Genomic DNA, 18,684 nt, shown 5'->3' on the forward strand with positions numbered 1-18,684 from the left:
AAATACATCTGGATTAAGGAACTGTGATTACGAAAAATCGCAAATTCCATGCTCCATTGAATTAATTGATTGACTCGAAAGAAACCCCCCCTGGCAGCATAAAACAAGTGATCACCCGGGTGCAATACAGCACATATGCATTAAAATTACTACGTGTTTATACTGTATCGGTTTCTTCACTCGAATGCTCGACGTCGTGTCTGGGCCGGTGAGGTGAAACTTTCGTAAGGGCATCGAAGACAACGGTGGTCATCTGCAGCACAGCACCAAGCACCAGGATAGTCTTCCAATTTGCCGGTAGAGTTTTGTAAGGGGCGGGTGATTTGCAACTTAAAAGTTAGTTTACTACCGCTAGATTCAACCGTTGGATGTGTGATTAAATATTGTGAAAGTTGGTTGTATTGTCGAAATAGAAGCTTTATATGTGCAAATATGTTAGGTCTCTCGCTGCTCAGTTGATAGATGTTTGTTCCTCGGCGGTACTGACAGTAACATATACATTGAGTGATGTCGGACGAGTTCGGAACAAACTTTGCATAGTGTATGGAAAAGATGGCTAAAACCCTACCACCACTATTCTGAATTACGAACATTGTAGTTGGCCGATTTTGCGCCAAGTTACATTGGTTTCAATACTTTGATTCGAAAAGGGGAAACATTAAACTGACAAACTAAAATTTTTTATGCAAATAATTTAAAATTTGAATATCGATTTTTGTAAATACAGTCTGATGCATTAATATTTATTTTACTTTAAGCAACTTGTTCGCGTCGTTGTAAATATCTCAAAATGTACAAAGAAAATAAAAGTTAAAACTAAACAATAATGAAACTAATATGTACTGATGAGGTTGTTTTTTTTCTGACAATACCTGCACTGAGCCCCCTTTATGCGATCGATAACTATGAAGCTTAAGTTGGCATGATTGCCGATAGGTGAAAATTTCATCACCAAACTACACCGCCACAATATTGAGTCAACCAGACGCGCCAGATGGAACTGATTTCGTTCTGTCAAACTCGTTTTCTATCTTTTCAGTCGGCAGGCGGCACACGGTCGGTCGTTCGTACGGTCGTGGTTCCCTCGCATTGCTTCGCTTGCCGAACTGAGTGGCAATATTCATTTCGAACAATGAATAATAAATAATGTTCATACCACAACGACCGCCCTGATGATGTCGAGGTCTGTCTTTCGTGTTGCTTCCATTCGTCCACATGGTCGTTGTTGGTTTTATTTTGTTGATGTTGCACACAACGAACGAGGAGTAATACCACATTGTTGTAGTAGTCAGCCCCACGCGACCGGGTGAGAATCTAGAAGCAAGACGCGTGCCTGCCGTACGACTCCAGTTGAGTTGACTCGCGATTACTGCTGAAGTTTAGTCCAGTTTAAATCGGATGTTCTCGAGATCGTGGTAAATTGCCGTTTATGATTTTGGCAGACGATCAAGCCGGACGTGTGCTGAAGTGTAGTTGATAGTAATTCAATTAGCGTCTTCCGTTCGAGGGTTTTGAGGAGGTGGCGGAGACGATTTCATCATAGGTTGCCCTGATGTTTTACATATTTATATATTTTATTATATATATATATATATATATATATATATATATATATATATATATATATATATATATATATATATATATATATATATATATATATATATATATATATATATATATCTATTTACATACGGAAGTTGTGGAACATCTAGAAGTTCAAGGTTCTAAGAATCTACTTTGAACATATTATCCATCAAGATTAAAAGAATACCAAGTTCAAATTATTTTTATTTTGAAGCACATCACAAACGAAAATTTTAAAAACTGTTCCATAAACGGAATCATTACTTTTCGTCCTTCTCTAGAACGATTCCAAAAATTAACAGCAGAAATGGTGATAAAACCAGTATTGATTTGCTCCTAATGAGATGAAATTTTGTTTAGTTACTAGTTACTACTAGTTTAGTTGCATGTTAAATGTAGCTTTCTCTTAGATTGCATTGTAGAATGCTTGTTACTTTCTCAGACATTCGTTACTTTCACTCAGTTCCATACTAATGCCTCACTCACTCACCAATCATCATTCATTCTCTTCTATGCGGATGCAAAAAATGCATACACTTATTTCCACCTTCGAAATTGTTGATTGAGTGCATTTTTATCTTGTTTATAAATTTTCTTTTCTAACATCGAGAAAGATAGAAACAATCAGAGCAGATTAGAAAAGTTAGTGTTAGTAGACCAATCATTTCGATATCATTTATAGATAATTAAAGTTTGTACCGCTTCTGACATAAAAGACTATATAAGAAAGCAGAGCTAAGACCGAAGCGGATATAATGGAAAGTGCGGAGCCTTGTAATCCCCAACCTCGGCTAGAGTAGGGTCATTAGGGGTTAAAAAAAGATCTTCGCACTTGATGAATGATTTAATAGTAGCTTTCAAATGAGCCAAGGATTATTGAAATCATCTCCGGGAAAATTGAGCATGTGGTTAGTCGGTTACATAACTTCTGCGATTATTATTATTAATATTGATTTATTTATACCCGGTTTACATCTTCTACGATCATATCTTCGGAACTGGGATTATAGTCATACGATCTTCGATATACAACCCAATAGTAGCCTTCAAACGAGTTTAAGCATGTTGAAATGAACTCAAGTCATCTCCTAGAAATTTGAGCATATAGAAAAAATAACCTGTTTTAATTCACCTAGTAGTGTAATGATGCCTTTCTCATATTACTAATAAAATCATAAATATTACTGTGGGATTCGCTAAAACAACTAGTCATTGAATAGAAATAGGAAAGTTTATTCGGACCTTATCTAACAAACTCTACAAACCTGTTTTTCCTGTAGTTCCGGAACCGGAAGTAGTATCCACAACAAATGTAGGAATTCCGTATGACTGTAAGACTTTTCCTTTGAACCTATAAAAACGAATTTGGCCATCTTGAAGGAAAGCGAGTGAGATTGCAGTTTTTAATCATCATTTCCATTCTTTCGAAACCGGAATCAGATGACCGGAATAGCCGAAATTGGTTTGTTTGCGAACAACAAACATGACCTACAAATTGTAACAGTTTTGAAGCTAGTTAAACCTAGAATTACTATTCCATGCTTTATTTAAACCTAGATTTACTATTTCATGCTTTATTTCGATTAAACCAATTAGACGAAATCTAACAGACGAAGCGAACCTGCGTTCCTGTTACTTCTGCATATGTAAGTCAAGCTAAACAGCATGAATCAGCAGCATAAAACATATAGGACTACTATTATTATTATTATTCTTATTATTATTAATATTATTATTATTATAATTATTATTATTATTATAATTATTATTATTTTTATTATTATTATTATTATTATTATTATTATTATTATTATTATTATTATTATTATTATTATTATTACCTCAGCCAAGCCGCCATTTGGTTTTCCAATTTTTAAAACTGATCATTTTTTTTACTTAAATACACATATTACAAAGTGCTTTATACAAATCGAATTACTCCATTTTTTTATCCCAAAATTACATTTGGTTCTCCAGGCTTCGGTTGAAAAGTCGGTTTTCACAGTGATTGCATAGCCTTTCGATATGAGAAAGGCAAAAAACGGTTTGTCGAATAGGTCACTTCTACGATCATATCTCCGGAACCGGAAATGTCAGCCATGTGATATTCGAACTAGATTCACAACTCTGTAGTAATTTCCGGACAAGCCTAAGCTTGTTGAAATCGGTTTAATATCTCCATGGAAATTAAGTGCACTGAAAAAAGTGCGGTTTGTTGGCTACGTCACTTTTACGATCATATCTCTGGAAACGGACATTTCGATCAGCCATGATCTACAAACAGCTTTAAAACAAGCTGAAGCTTGTTGAAATGTTCAATAAACATACATACAGACATTTTGGATCTTATCAAGATGAGTCGAATATCATATAACACTAGGGGTCTCCTGAGTTCCGATCAAAAGTTGGTTTCTTCAGTAATTCTATATCCTTTCTATAAAGAAAGGTAAAAAAGTCTTTTTAATTTTTTCAATGATTTCGTTCTTAATTTAAGCTTTGAATACACTTGAAATAAACACAATTAGCGACATTTCTGAAATGAAGAAGTTACAGCTTAACTTATTAGCATTTGCAGATTCTGACAAAGAAAAACAAACATTTACTTTAAATGTGATTCTGTGGATCAAAAGCAATAAATTTGCTCATGGTGACTTTTCTCCCAGAAATTGTTTCTAGAGTAGCATAAGGGTCGAAGGACCAGTTGACTTTAGATGACAAGCACGGAAAAGAACTGGATCCAGTAATTGTATGAATGAAGACGAAAAGAAAGTGTATGGGTAAACCGAAATCCTAACAAGTCTACACAAGAAGTTGTCGAAATGGTCATCGTTTCGCGGAAATATGTCAAGAAGTTCAAGGTAAGAGCTTTAATTTCTCTAACCGCGAATAAGGGTAACGCTTGGCGGATGGGGGTGGGAGTCCATTTATACTTCGTATTGACAAAGTCGGACTATACCGAGATCGATCGTTCGCTTATAAATGTAAAAAATGACAATTATTATGTTATCTGGATCGATGGACAGGACTTATACTGATTGAAATTGACAATAGGTCATTAGGTGGTTTCGAGCATTCTTATGCCTGGAGTTGGTCAATAATTTGAATTGTCTTGATCCGATTGGGATAAATATCAATATGTCACATTCGCCTGAACTGGAGAATTTAATTTAAAAAAGTGGATGGATTATCAGGAATAAGAGTAAATTGAAATCTTATGAACCGTTAAGAAACTTTCAAACCTTTCCAATCTGGTTCGGTATCGGTACTAATGTTTACAAATGGCAATGACGGCGAAACTGATTGATCAGGTGTTAAAACACTCTCAAATCGGAAAAGGTTTGAATATACCTGGGGTGGAATCATGTAGGGTGATAAGTGACTATCACCTCCTGGTGATAACGAGGTGATCACCAGAATGTTTGGAATCACCGAAGGTGATCACTTTTACTATCACCATCACCGGTGATTGAGCCAACTTAACTCCATTTATCACCTGTCAAGAAACGTCAATTTTTCAGGAGAAGAATATGAATGTGGCGTATACCGTTGATATTAGGAGGAGTAACATATGAAAGTGGCGTATACCCATATAATATTTTAAAATCTAAAGTTTTACTCCTTTAGTTTTCAATTTTTTTCATTAATTCGAGTCATGTTTATCAATGATGATTTGTATGGATCGAAGAGTAACGTTGAAAAAATTACCTGCGCTCAAACAAATAAAAAAAATCACTTGTTGGTTCAATTTAGCGCCGATTTTTATTTTTCAATGGAAATCAATGTCACAGTCAATTCTTTGGGATAAATTTGCTAGCTTTGAAATGACACGAATTGTTAGATCTTCTTGATGTTTCACAACGGATGGCATTCCTCTCGAATGAGAAAGATCCGTTAAATAATTTCTTGTATAGTTTTCATTCACTTTACGATTATGGCATTTCACAGAGCTTTCAAATGCTACCTCCATTTTGGACATTTCACCCACCGGTACTACGAATATCCACTATGATTAGCAGCAACTAATTGTCCAAAAATATTGCCTTATTTAGTTCAACTCACAAGAAGAAAATTAAGAACGCAGTTTAATCTTTTTTACTCGTTCAGTTGAACGAGACTGATATGTCGCAATCCGTAACTAGTTCTGTTACCACTTAGGCCTACTATGTTGCAACATGAGCACGAACATGTTTTTTTATGTTATACTGGTTAAAACAAGGTGACAGTACTGTTTCTTTATAACATAAACATTGAACTAATTATCATTTGTAAGTTAGTTGTCGTTACTTGATTCTAACATATTTTTAATCACAGCTATGCTTTTAGCTACTAGTTGGAAAAAGTTTATTTTCCGTTGCGAAACCATTATAAATACGTAAGCGTATATGTAAATCGTTACTGTGAATTTATATAGCAATAACAACGTAATGATAATGAAAATGCAACCTAAAATACTTTTATTGGTTTGAATATGACGATCACACTATGGATTCGCAAGAGGTGTATGAAACATAAATAAAACCAGAATATTACTTTTTTCAAAACTACTTTTTAGCGAAAATAATGGAAGCAAGAACAGTCATTTTTATTCTATGCACTATCATAAGCACGAAGAAAACAATATATGGATTGAATATCGATTGTGATAATATGATAAATCTCTCTGCTTGGATTAATTTTGAGCATTGGATTGGATTAATTTTGAGCATTCTGAGCACAAAAAACAGATAAATTCCACTCGACAGTTTTAAAATCGTTGTGAAACTTGTACCTTGTATCAAGTGTGATTTCAAGTACTCTACTGCCTTTTTATTGCTGATAGAAAAATATTCTGGATTCATTCAATGTTCATAATGTCGATGGTGACTAAGTTTCAACAAGTTTACTGGAGAACAAATTATATTCAAGTTATGAAAAGATAAGTTATTTCAGTATGACATTACAACGTAACGACAACTTATTTTTAACTGACTTAGCAACTAGTAGAAAGTGCGCTTTTTACGTCACGCAAGTGGTTAGATGTTAGTAGCAATCACTTAAATTTCTGGTAGCAAACTAGTCACAAATAAGCTAGCATAACACAAATTGTTACTTGGGCAGATACGAAGTGTCTCATTTTGCAAAGTATCTGCACCACTAGGGAATAACTAGGGGAACCTGCCACTTGAGCCAATTAGTTCTGATCTGCACCAGAAAAAAGAGAATTGAGTTCGTCACAACAAGCACCATCAATAGTGAAACTTACAACACTAAATGATTTCAAAAATGTATAATAGAAACACTGGGCCGTATGAATAAAACGTACTATGCTTGAATTTCGGTAGTAAATGCTACGTGTGGATCACGTTCCTTTCAAAACATGCTACAAACTGTAGTATTTACTACAGTTTTCGGTAGGTAGCTCTAGAGGTTACTACTCGTGTGTTTGCTGATAAAGTGAAGCATAGAAATTAAAAAAGACGCATTTTCACAGATGTAAGTACGTTTCTTGCTTTGTGCATGCTTATGCCTGCTTTTCCGGCTCTGTGTCGATACGGTATGCAGTAAATGCTTAAATTCAGAAATAGCATTAACTACATGTTCGAATTTGTTTTTTTTTCATACCAAACCGCGTTATACTCTGTGGACTTTGTTTTTGAGAAGATACTACAAACAACAAACTTTACTATATTTTATTCATACGGCCCACTGTTTCGGTCGAATTTAGATACATGCCACTATTTCATGATTCTGCTGAATTGTTATGAAGCTAATTTGGTGCATTTAGTCCCCTAGGAAAAAAATCTTCCGCACCACTCCGAAGCACGTCCAACCAAAACTTATCAGAACCATGATGAAGCGGGTACTGGAAAATCGAAACAAAAAATGAGAAAATGATAGATACCGAATACGACTGTACGAGCTCTTTTAATAATCGATCCGACGGATGTAAACTAATCTTGTACTACACAGCTCTGCAAATCCGATTTTTATCCGATAAATACAAAAGATTTTATAGGAAATCAACTATGTTGCTTTATTTTAAAGTTGATCCCCTATCCGCATTATTAGTGATAATTTTCATTGTAGACGTAATAAGATTGTTTGGAGCCAGCGTTCGATAACTCGCAAGATTTGCCAAAGTGAGCAAATGTATTGTATTCACTTAAAACCAGTAGAAAATCCTCCACACTTCGCTTCCTAAGGGAAGTATGTCACGACAATAATAAAAATGTATGAACATAGTTATATTCATACATTTTTATTATTGTCGTTCTCACTTGATGTTAAATCTAACCCAGTTTCCACCCCACTTATTTGAAGTTTAAGCTTAGAACCTAGTTTCAACGTTATTGAACTGAAATTCAAGTTGGTTTTGAACCTAAAATTTAGCTTCAGGGACGAAAACACATCGTTCTCTACCACAAAAAAAAATTAACAGCGTTAAGCCATGCATAACAGAAAATCGAAGTCTCGGATCTGTCGTACGGTAGAATGACTACTTTGAGTTCTAATGTAAGTAAACTTTAGATTTTCAACACCTAAGTTGTTCTGACGAAATCGACATCTGCAATTTACAATTGGAACATTACTTTTTTCGACATACTAAATTTACACACATTTAGTTTGTGTAAATTTCTTACATCATCGCTTCCTAACTCATCCCGTACAGAGAGAACCCAAAGTGACCGCCACGAATACGGCGCAGAATCGATTCTCATCCCCACCTTTCCAGAAAGAACAGCAGTCGAAATTCCGTACCATAAGAGAAACAGGACATGAGGAGGAAAATGTTTTTCTGTAGTGTGTGGTGATATAGGTGTCTAAACCTACGGTGTCAAACTCATTTTCGCCATCAGGGGTATGATTTAATATCTATTGGCAGTCAATAAGTACAGTAGTTTTAAGGGCTTTTCTCTCTTCACTCCGTCTAGTGAGCAATTTGTTGATATCGCACCAATTTTCAGCTTTAGTTGATCGTTTATGATATGAAATATGTATGAGATTGATAATTTTTCACTTCGACGTCAAACTGAATTTGGAGATTCTGGTATCCTGGCTATGTAGGAAACATAAATTCTCGTAAAAGAATAGTCGCTATACCGTGAACGCAAGCGAAGTAGAAGAGAAATCCAAATCTTCCGAATTAGTCGAGATAAAAGCTTCAAATTATGAACAAACTTTCCTGGAAGACTTTTCATGATGGACACACATCTTTTTTAATGAGGTTTGGGTCAAGTGATTGAAAGAAGTTGGTCCAAGATGGAAACTTCTTTTTCCTCCATCTTATTGCGACTTTTTCCTCCGTCTTATTGCGACTGAGACCACTTTAATGCTTTGGGTCATCGTTCTCTTGAAGGATTTACAATTACTATCAGATCCAAACATTTTCTCGGTCGATTTCATTCGGCTTCGTATGTCAATTTTGAGTATTTTCGCTGCATTCAAATACTCCGTGAAAAGTTCCAAGCAAAAGAATCTCCGCTCTGAGAAGCATCTTCAAATAATCACTTTTATTAGATGTTTGAAAGTGCCCTGAACGAAGACGGTACTGTTTCCAAAACATTTACGCTCCACTCCAGCATACGCTCAAAAAGTAACTTCAACCGAGAAAATCGCTTTCGACCAATCGTGATTTTTGTGCTTCTAGAATTGCGCTGAGTATATGTTTCGAGCTTAGACAACGGTATTGCAACGACGTTTACATACTTGATCTTGTTAAGGCTAATATAGGCTAACGTGACAAAAGGGAGCTTAGCTTAGCTTAGTTGACCGCCCGTGAGTTTCCCGTGATTGAACAGAAACCAGTTGAAATTGCATATTGAACCAAATGCATGATGCTTGGGAAGTCGTAGATCATGCTCAACGTGCAACCTAAACTGACTTAGAACATAGACCAATCAATAACGTAGATGGCCACGCCCATGCAGGTCAATATGGGAAAGAAAGGAATGTTAGTTCAACACTTGTTGCTACTAATGACCGAAGAATTCTCTGCATCATCACAAGTGTCACAGGAACGGAATGATGTTAGTGGGGCGAGGAAATGATCAGGATTTATCTTGGTAGATAATGTGATCTACTTATTACTTATAATATTATCATGTGTTTATTGCTCTGGGTAGCCGGTTACCGAGAATTCGTTGCAATTTTATCTCGTTTTGTATTAACACTCCAAATGACAAGCCTAAAAAAGTTACGCGGAGCACCAAGCCTGAAAAAAAGTTGGAACGGTAACTTTGAGATATCATAGCTCAGTTGTTACTTGACCAATTTCGATTTACTCACTCGAATTTTGTTAAGTTTGTAGTTTATTTTATGGTATATAATTTTTGACGATCATTTAAGAAAAACTAAAGAAAATCTGATTTTTCCCGTTACAAGCTTTTTTTTCAAGCTCAAAATATGCCCTATCTGCATTCATGCGGCACCTGCATCGCAAATAGGATATTGAGAACTTCAACTTTACCGAGTCATAACTTGGTTGCTAATCAACTGATTTTCGAAATTTGTTCACCATTGGAAAGGTACTACTTCCAGAAATAAAATGCACTGAAAAACCCGAAAAATAGGGTTGTCTACCCAAAGTTATAATGAAAACTGTAGACATATGATCTCAGAGAAGGTGAGACCTTTCACAATGATCGTAAATATCTCAAAATTTAAAGCGATGACCTATGTATTTTTACACATCATTCGATTGCTAGTGATACCAGCTATAATTTTCGTCCAACTACCATTACTGCACTATCAAAAGAAACTTTAAAAAATCTATAAATTTATAAATATATATGAATTTTTCATTTTTTTTCACATGTTTGTATATAACTCAAAAATTAAAGCGATGACATGTACATTTTTCTGCTCTAAAATATTGGAATGATTACCAGAAACAATCTATTGATGAACAAAATTATATATCCATTCGAAGAATCTCAAGAAAATTGGTACAAATACAGAGAATTTCTATTATTGAGAAAATTTTGCCAAACACAATCAAGTCAAAACTTTAAAATTTTATGACATATATTTTTTTTATTATTCTAGTAGCAAATTTATTATGAACAAAATTTACAAAAAAAACTCAAACTTGGATTTTACTGACAACCTTGAAAATTTTGGTAAATATACCAAAACTCAAAAAATAATTATATTTTTGTATTATTGGACAAAAGATCTAAACAATTTTTTTGCACAACCCAAACGCAATTGTCAACTACTAAAATTCTGCTTTTGTTTTAGGATTTCCGTAAAATCTCAAAAATAGGTAGAAGATTGAAAATTTCCAAATTTCCGATATAAATTACGTTTCAACGTTTCTGGAAATCAAAGTGAATGTACAAATTTTAAATAATTTCAATGGCTTTGTACAATAAGAAATAGAACGTAAAACTATATGAATTTTATATACTAACCCATGGCAAAAGAAACCAACTACAATTTAAAAATAATTTATTGCTTGATTTTTGTTTTACAAGCAATTAAGAACAAAAACATATGTCTTAAATTTTCCGCTATCCTAAACGACATCAATTATAATCGATAGAATATTAAAATTTAAATTTCACAAACTTAGAATTATGTCGGAATGTATAGAATTCGAAAATTATTAGAATTTTCTATTAGTAAATTTCACTCGAAAACCTATCATATACTTGTTTTAGAACTCAGATAAAAGTAGAATTACGAATTTATTCACCTAATGGTGTAATGATGCCTTTCTCATATCTCTCTTATTTTCATTTAAAAAAGGTATTCAAACAATTTTGTTTGTTTTTTGAAAAACATGAAAGCTAGTGCATGAACTAGTGTAACCTACAGAATGAAACAGTTCTCAGGCCACCTTTCTCAGTGAAGTGAGTTCCACTATCCCAGGTACTTCTGAAACTGGAATCGCCCCGAATATTGGCTTTGAAAAACAACCTCTCCGTTTAAAAGCTTTTTTACCTAATGAAACCCTGAACTTATGTTACTTTTGTATATGAAATTCATACTATATAGGGTAATACTTTTTAACCAAAAACATAAAAAAAATTTAATGATAGGACGTTTATTATTACTGCGACCATTATAATTAAACATTAATGTGCCAATATTTTTCATCTTTAATTTCGTAAAGTGGTAGGCGGGTGGGTGAATGGTCCCGGCCGTCATTGGAAGTTATTTAGGAATTAACCTTGTTTGTGCTAGGGTACATAACCAAGACATAATAAGACGAAACGTAAAGATAATGGTGATAATTTGATAATTTTTATTTTAAAAACTCACCACACCATTTTTTTAAAATTCAAACATTTTAAAATTTGATGAAACGTTAAGATCCAGTGTCTTCTGAAAAATTTTTTTTTAAATTCACCGAAATCGAAAATTTATTATTTATGTCAAATATCTTAGAATTGCCTGAAACGTCGAGATAACACCAGTTCTCGACGTTCGATATCGGAAATTTTAAAATTCGAAGTACCAGAGAGTCGATTTTTTTCAAAAAAAAATTCGAGTTGACTCATGACCTCGACGTTTACGTTAAACGATTGCTTATAAAGTCAGATAATCTCTGTAATAGCATTATCAAGTAGAGTAACAACCAACGTCAGTGAAATTCATCTTCCCGAATATGCACCTGACCTGACATACTTTATTTTCATATATAGTTAATAAATGCCTTACATGATAGAGTATTTTTCAATAAAAAAAATGTTTGAACACAATTTGAAAAATTAAAAAAAATACCTCCTCCGCCTTTTTTTATAAGCATGCTCGAAAGTATTTTCTGTCATATGCGAGAAACGGATTTTTTTTATTTGCCTCAATATTAGATCTACATGAGTTTAAAGACAACCTGTTTTTGAACTAGTTTTGCTCATAACTTCGGTTCAGAAAACGCTACCTGAATGCACCAGTCATCAAAAAATTGGTTTTAACAAACTCTAAAAGATGTTCAAAGATATCTAATACGAAAAGTAAAAAATAAAATTGCTAGAGCAAAAAATCTGATTTTTTGAGAAACACCCTAAGTTGCTCTTTAAAAATAACTAACACTAAATCCGTTGGAGATACCACAATGGTGTCTTCAGCAAAGTAGCTTGATATAAGTTTATCTACAATTTTGCCGAAGGAAGCAGTCATCTATCTCAACACATTCGGAAAATAATTTTTGGATCACCTAGATATAAGAGCCACCCTAATACCAGGTACATGAAAATATGGCTTATCTTTCACTGGTCATTTGTTTTGAAGACATCATAACTCTAAAGTATAAGGTTAAGCCATAAATGTTTTTGTCTCCCTAAATTTCCGATCTTCCTATTTTTTGAGATTCAACGGCAAACCTAAAACAAAATCAGAATTTGAGTAGTTATCGATTGCATTTGGGTTGTGCATAAAAATTGTTTAGATCTTTTGTCCAATACAAAAATTTAATTATTTTTAGAGTTTAGGTATATTCACCAAAATTTTTAAGATTGTCAGTGAAATCCAAGTTTCAGTTTTTTTTGTAAATTTTGTTCATAATAAATTTCCAACTAAAACAATAAAAAAATATTTGTCATAAAATATTAAAGTTTTCACTTATTTTTATTTGGCAAAATTTTCCCAATAATTGAAATTCTCTGTATTTGTACCAAATTTCTTGATATTCTTTGAACGGATATATAATTTTGTTCATCAATAGATTGTTTCTGGTAATCATTCCATTTTGGTAAATAGGGTGCTTGTAGAACGATATTCGTTGAATTTTTTTACAAAACAATTAAATTATCGCATCGTGGTGCAGAAATTCTGGCCTCTTGAGACTTATAGCTTCCCAGAAATGACGCATAATGTCTAAATAATATTTCTTGTTGAAAGTTCGGCCTGGTGGAAGGAATTCATAGTGCACCACACCACGACAATCAAAGAAAACAGTCAAAATGACCGTGATTCTTGAACGACTTTGGCAAGTTTTGTTTTCGGTCTAACCTCACCTTTAGTACAATAATTACTCGATTGATCGGTTGTTTCCGGATTGTAGGCATATATCCAATTCTCATCGCCGGTAATAATGAGTTTCAGTTTGTCTAGATTGTCAGAAAGCATTGCTTCGCTCGCTTCAACACGACGCTGTATTTAAAAAAAATCTATTTTGTTTGGGGCCCAGAATATCCCTCAAATGGTATTGACTGACCATTTTGTGATGTCAACCAAGAATGTCTCTATTGTCAACCGACGGTTTCTCGATATGGTGACCGTCACTCTATGTGGATGGTCTACCGGGACACTCTTCGTCTTCAACGCTTTTTTTGTCTTCTTTGAACATTTGGTACCAATCAAATGGTGTGTTTTTGATAGGAGCAATTATTTAACTTAAAAAAACAAAACTTATTCGCACTACTACAATTTCAGTCATAAAAATTAACTTACGTATCTGAAAGACGAATGACTTTTTTACTTGAAATTGGACATTGATTTCAGAAAACAGTGCTGCCATCCATAAAAAACGGTTGAAAATAATAATCTGCGCAGTTTTAACTTTACCGATTCCGGATATTTTTCGGACACAGTAGTACACTCATTAACGTTTGAAACCAACTTGTGTCCAGAAGGTTGCAATCAAAATATTACTTTTATTAGTTAATACATCTTTGTAAAACAAATCTGCTTCAATGATTTTTTTTAATTGACAGATAATATATGATAATCCTTATCATATATTATCTGTCAATTGTACTTTTAGGGGCAAACTATACACAATCAGATCATTCCAGTTATATTTCATTTATTCATTACTTTATTTCATACGGCTCTGGACCTTAAAGGCTACACAGAACCAGTTAATAATATTACACCATATGAACAATTTTTATTCATCCCTTTTGAATGGATAGAAGCGTTCTTCTAATCAGCGGGGACTGACGGGCAAATGGTTCACATATCATTCGTCAATTTTTTCGCATCTTCGTCAATGTGTAAAATCTCAACTGAACTTCACTGATCTTGTTACACGCCAGATAAGTCCGAGAATCGTTTTGGTCTTTTTTTATCGGACAATGGCTTATGGGGTCTAGAAGAAAATCTCCAGCTCTTATTTTCTTTCCGTGAAAATACGTCATCATCTATTTTGATTTGAAATTTTCTTTTAATACAAATCGATTAACTCGTTTAATTGATTTAGACTCGACAAATAAATGGTAACAAGATAATTCATTATTAGCGAAAATTAATGTAAGTTTTTTTAACTTTACGATAGCAGTTGAAAAAAAATTATTACCTTCTGGTTAAATTCTTCGAGTAGAATAATTCAATTCCTGGTTCACTTTGAAGACTATAGACTATAAGCTTTGTGTGAAACTCAACGTAGTTTCATTGTTTTATTTGATCACGGGTTAGTTCACCCGCAAGCACTAAAAAAACAACTCTACTCCAATAGAGTTCTCCATTAGTAATTACACAACAAAATTTGTTTACACTTTCAAGTGCCCGGTGGATTTCAACCTAATTACTTCCATATGCGTGCGGCGCAACCCGCTCGTCGACTGGGTTGCTGCTGTAATAGAGATTCGGAACGGACAGCTGAAGCCTGGTTCGGTAACAGCGAGCGCAGCGAGACGGTATGGGAGAGCAAGTGAGTTGGCCTTTTTTTCTCATCCGCTTCACCATGGCTTTTGAGTTTATCGTTTTATTTGCTTTTATTGTACCATATTTCCACACTATGATGTCTTCAGTGCTGCGTAATCCAGCATACAGTAATCGGCTATCCAATGGTAATGTGTGAAGGCGCATTAATCCTTACATGCGCCATGTTTTTTTTTTTAAATTTCGGAAACACCTCAAGGGTTCAACGATTTGTTTTTTAGTCCTTTGTTAAGACGTAGAACCCTCTTGAGCTAGTTTTTATATGATCAGTATCTAACGTCGAAAACGATTGGAAAATTGACATGTGAACACAATGACGTGATGAAAACCGCGAAAATGTTACCGCACATACATGACTCGAACCCGTAGCTAACTCCTAACCGGGGAAATTGTTTTAGAGATAACCCAACTGATTAGAAGAACCAAGCATACTTCGCTATACTTTTTAGTTTTTAGCATAAGTTTTTAAAATTCAAACCATCATAGAAGAAGACGATACCACAAAATCTTCAAAGTTGGGCTCAAAACTATTTCAATTTATTCTTCATACTAATTCATGGACATACGAACTATTTTTGGTTATGCTGATCTCTGAATACCGTTCCTGGAAGTGCCATAAATAATGACAAAAACTTTAAAAAGGAACTCAGTTCTACATCTCATGGAAAGCTTAATCGGATGTCACGCGTTTAGATCAAAAGAAATTATTTCAAGGTTTCATATAATTTCTATCTTCGATTCGTCCTGCAGTTCTAAAATCACAAGGATTGAGTGATTGAAATTTCAAACTTTTATTTAAAACGACGGTTATTGAAATAATTTAACTAAAAACATCAAAGAATATTCACACGAAAAACACATGCGGATTGATAAAAAACGTGGATTAAACAAGTTTTTTTCTTAAATTCAGTTTTTGTATTATTTGATTTGACTTATATTTGCATTCGCATACTTTATTATCTATGAGGACAATTTGCATCAACAGTTCACCCCCAATGACAAATTGTAACTGGTTTACATGTTTCACTATTGTTACAGAACGGTTATTTTTGTTGGATATTTGGGCAATTTTGACTCTAACCTTACTTCGAAGAAAGACCTATTCAAAATTTCATCGGAAATTAAAAAAAAAAAACATATATTTCGAAAACAATTGGTTGAGTGTCTTCGGCAAGAGTTTAGGTAATGATTTGGGCTATATGGAGAAAGTGTACAATGTAAAAAAAAACTTTTTTAGAAAATGAAATTTAAAAATCGATTATTTCAAAAATTCGACTCAGTTCGTTCCATTCAACTCAGTTCGTCGAGATCACAAAAAGTCTATGTGTATGTGTGTGTATGTCTGTATGTATGTGTGTATGTGACAAATATTGTCACTCAATTTTCTCAGTGATGGAGGAAACGATTTATAAAGGGTGATTTTTTAAGAGCTTGAGAACTTTTTTAAACAATAAAACGCATAAAATTTGCAAAATCTCATCGGTTCTTTATTTTAAACGTTAGATTGGTACATGACATTTACTTTTTGAAGATAATTTCATTTAAATGTTGACCGCGGCTGCGTCTTAGGTGGTCCATTCGGAAAGTCCAATTTTGGGCAACTTTTTCGAGCATTTCGGCCGGAATAGCCCGAATTTCTTCGGAAATGTTGTCTTCCAAAGCTGGAATAGTTACTGGCTTATTTCTGTAGACTTTAGACTTGACGTAGCCCCACAAAAAATAGTCTAAAGGCGTCAAATCGCATGATCTTGGTGGCCAACTTACCGGTCCATTTCTTGAGATGAATTGTTCTCCGAAGTTTTCCCTCAAAATGGCCATAGAATCGCGAGCTGTGTGGCATGTAGCGCCATCTTGTTGAAACCACATGTCTACCAAGTTCAGTTCTTCCATTTTTGGCAACAAAAAGTTTGTTAGCATCTAACGATAGCGATCGCCATTCACTGTAACGTTGCGTCCAACAGCATCTTTGAAAAAATACGGTCCAATGATTCCACCAGCGTACAAACCACACCAAACAGTGCATTTTTCGGGATGCATGGGCAGTTCTTGAACGGCTTCTGGTTGCTCTTCACTCCAAATGCGGCAATTTTGCTTATTTACGTAGCCATTCAACCAGAAATGAGCCTCATCGCTGAACAAAATTTGTCGATAAAAAAGCGGATTTTCCGAATGGACCACCTAAGACGCAGCCGCGGTCAACATTTAAATGAAATTATCTTCAAAAAGTAAATGTCATGTACCAATCTAACGTTTAAAATAAAGAACCGATGAGATTTTGCAAATTTTATGCGTTTTATTGTTTAAAAAAGTTCTCAAGCTCTTAAAAAATCACCCTTTACAAACTCAGATTCAAATGAAAGGTTTTATAGTCCCAGAGACTGTTACTGAATTTTATCCCGATCCGATTTCCGGTTCCGGAATTACAGGCTGATAAAAGACAAAAATTGATACTCACTTTTCTCAGAGATGGCTGAACCGATTTTCACAAACCGATTTCATTTAAACAAAAGGTATTATGGTTCCACAGCATGCTATCGAATTTCATCATTATCTGACTTCCGGTTCCGGAATTACGATGTAATACAGGGTCCGCCATCTACCTTTTTTTCAACTAGCGGTTATTTCGACATTGGTAACCTTAATGTCACTTCTGATTTGACAGAAACTTAGTTGTATCCTTCCGCTGAACGAAAATGGTTGTGTATACGCTTAAGGAACGCGTGAAAATAACGCAGTTTTACTTTGAAAATCATAGTACTGTTGCGGAATGTGTGCCAAAAAATCATCTTCTCGGATGAGGCACATTTTCATCTCGGCGAATATGTTAATAAGCAAAATTGTCGCATCTGGGGGACGGAAAACCCATCATGGAGAAGCCGATGCATCCTCAGAGAGTGACGGTTTGGCGCGGATTTTGGTCTGGTGGCATCATTGGGCCATTTTTCTTCGAAAATGAGGCAGGAGCCGCCGCCACGGCCAATGGCGAGCGCTACCGCGCCATGATTAGCGATTGGTTCTTTCCGTTACTTGAAGAGGAAGACTTGGACTCCATTTGATTCCCACAAGACGGCCCTCCGTGCCACACAGCCAACGCTACGATAGATCTTCTGCGCACAGTCTTCGAAGATCGAATTATCAGTCAAAATTCGGATGTCGTTTGGCCGCCTCGGAGCTGTGATTTGACGCAGTTAGACTACTATCTTTGGGGGGCTGTCAAAGATAAGTGTTATGTGGACAAGCCAGAGACAATTCAAGCCTTGAAGGACAATATTTGTGCAGCCATAGCTGGAATAAAGCTCCATACCTACAATCGAAAATGTACTAAAAAACTGAACCGACCGTATGACGTACTGCAAGGCCAGCCGAGGCAGCCATTTGAATGAAATTATATACACAATTAACCGGAAGGATTGTACTTTAATATGAAAAAATAAATTTTGAAATCGGATGAACCGTTTGTGTTTTATTGCATGTTTAAAAAAAAGTTACATGGCTGACCCTGTATATGCA

General features: G+C 34.7%; 1 protein-coding gene across 5 annotated transcripts in view; it reads right to left on the bottom strand.

The window, feature by feature from the left end:
- Nucleotides 1–18,684, bottom strand: part of LOC131437501 (neurogenic protein mastermind) — a 256,373-nt gene that overhangs the window by 112,367 nt on the left and 125,322 nt on the right. The window lies entirely within an intron of this gene.

Source organism: Malaya genurostris, chromosome 3 (assembly GCF_030247185.1).
Source record: "Malaya genurostris strain Urasoe2022 chromosome 3, Malgen_1.1, whole genome shotgun sequence".
Classification (NCBI taxonomy): domain Eukaryota; kingdom Metazoa; phylum Arthropoda; class Insecta; order Diptera; family Culicidae; genus Malaya; species Malaya genurostris.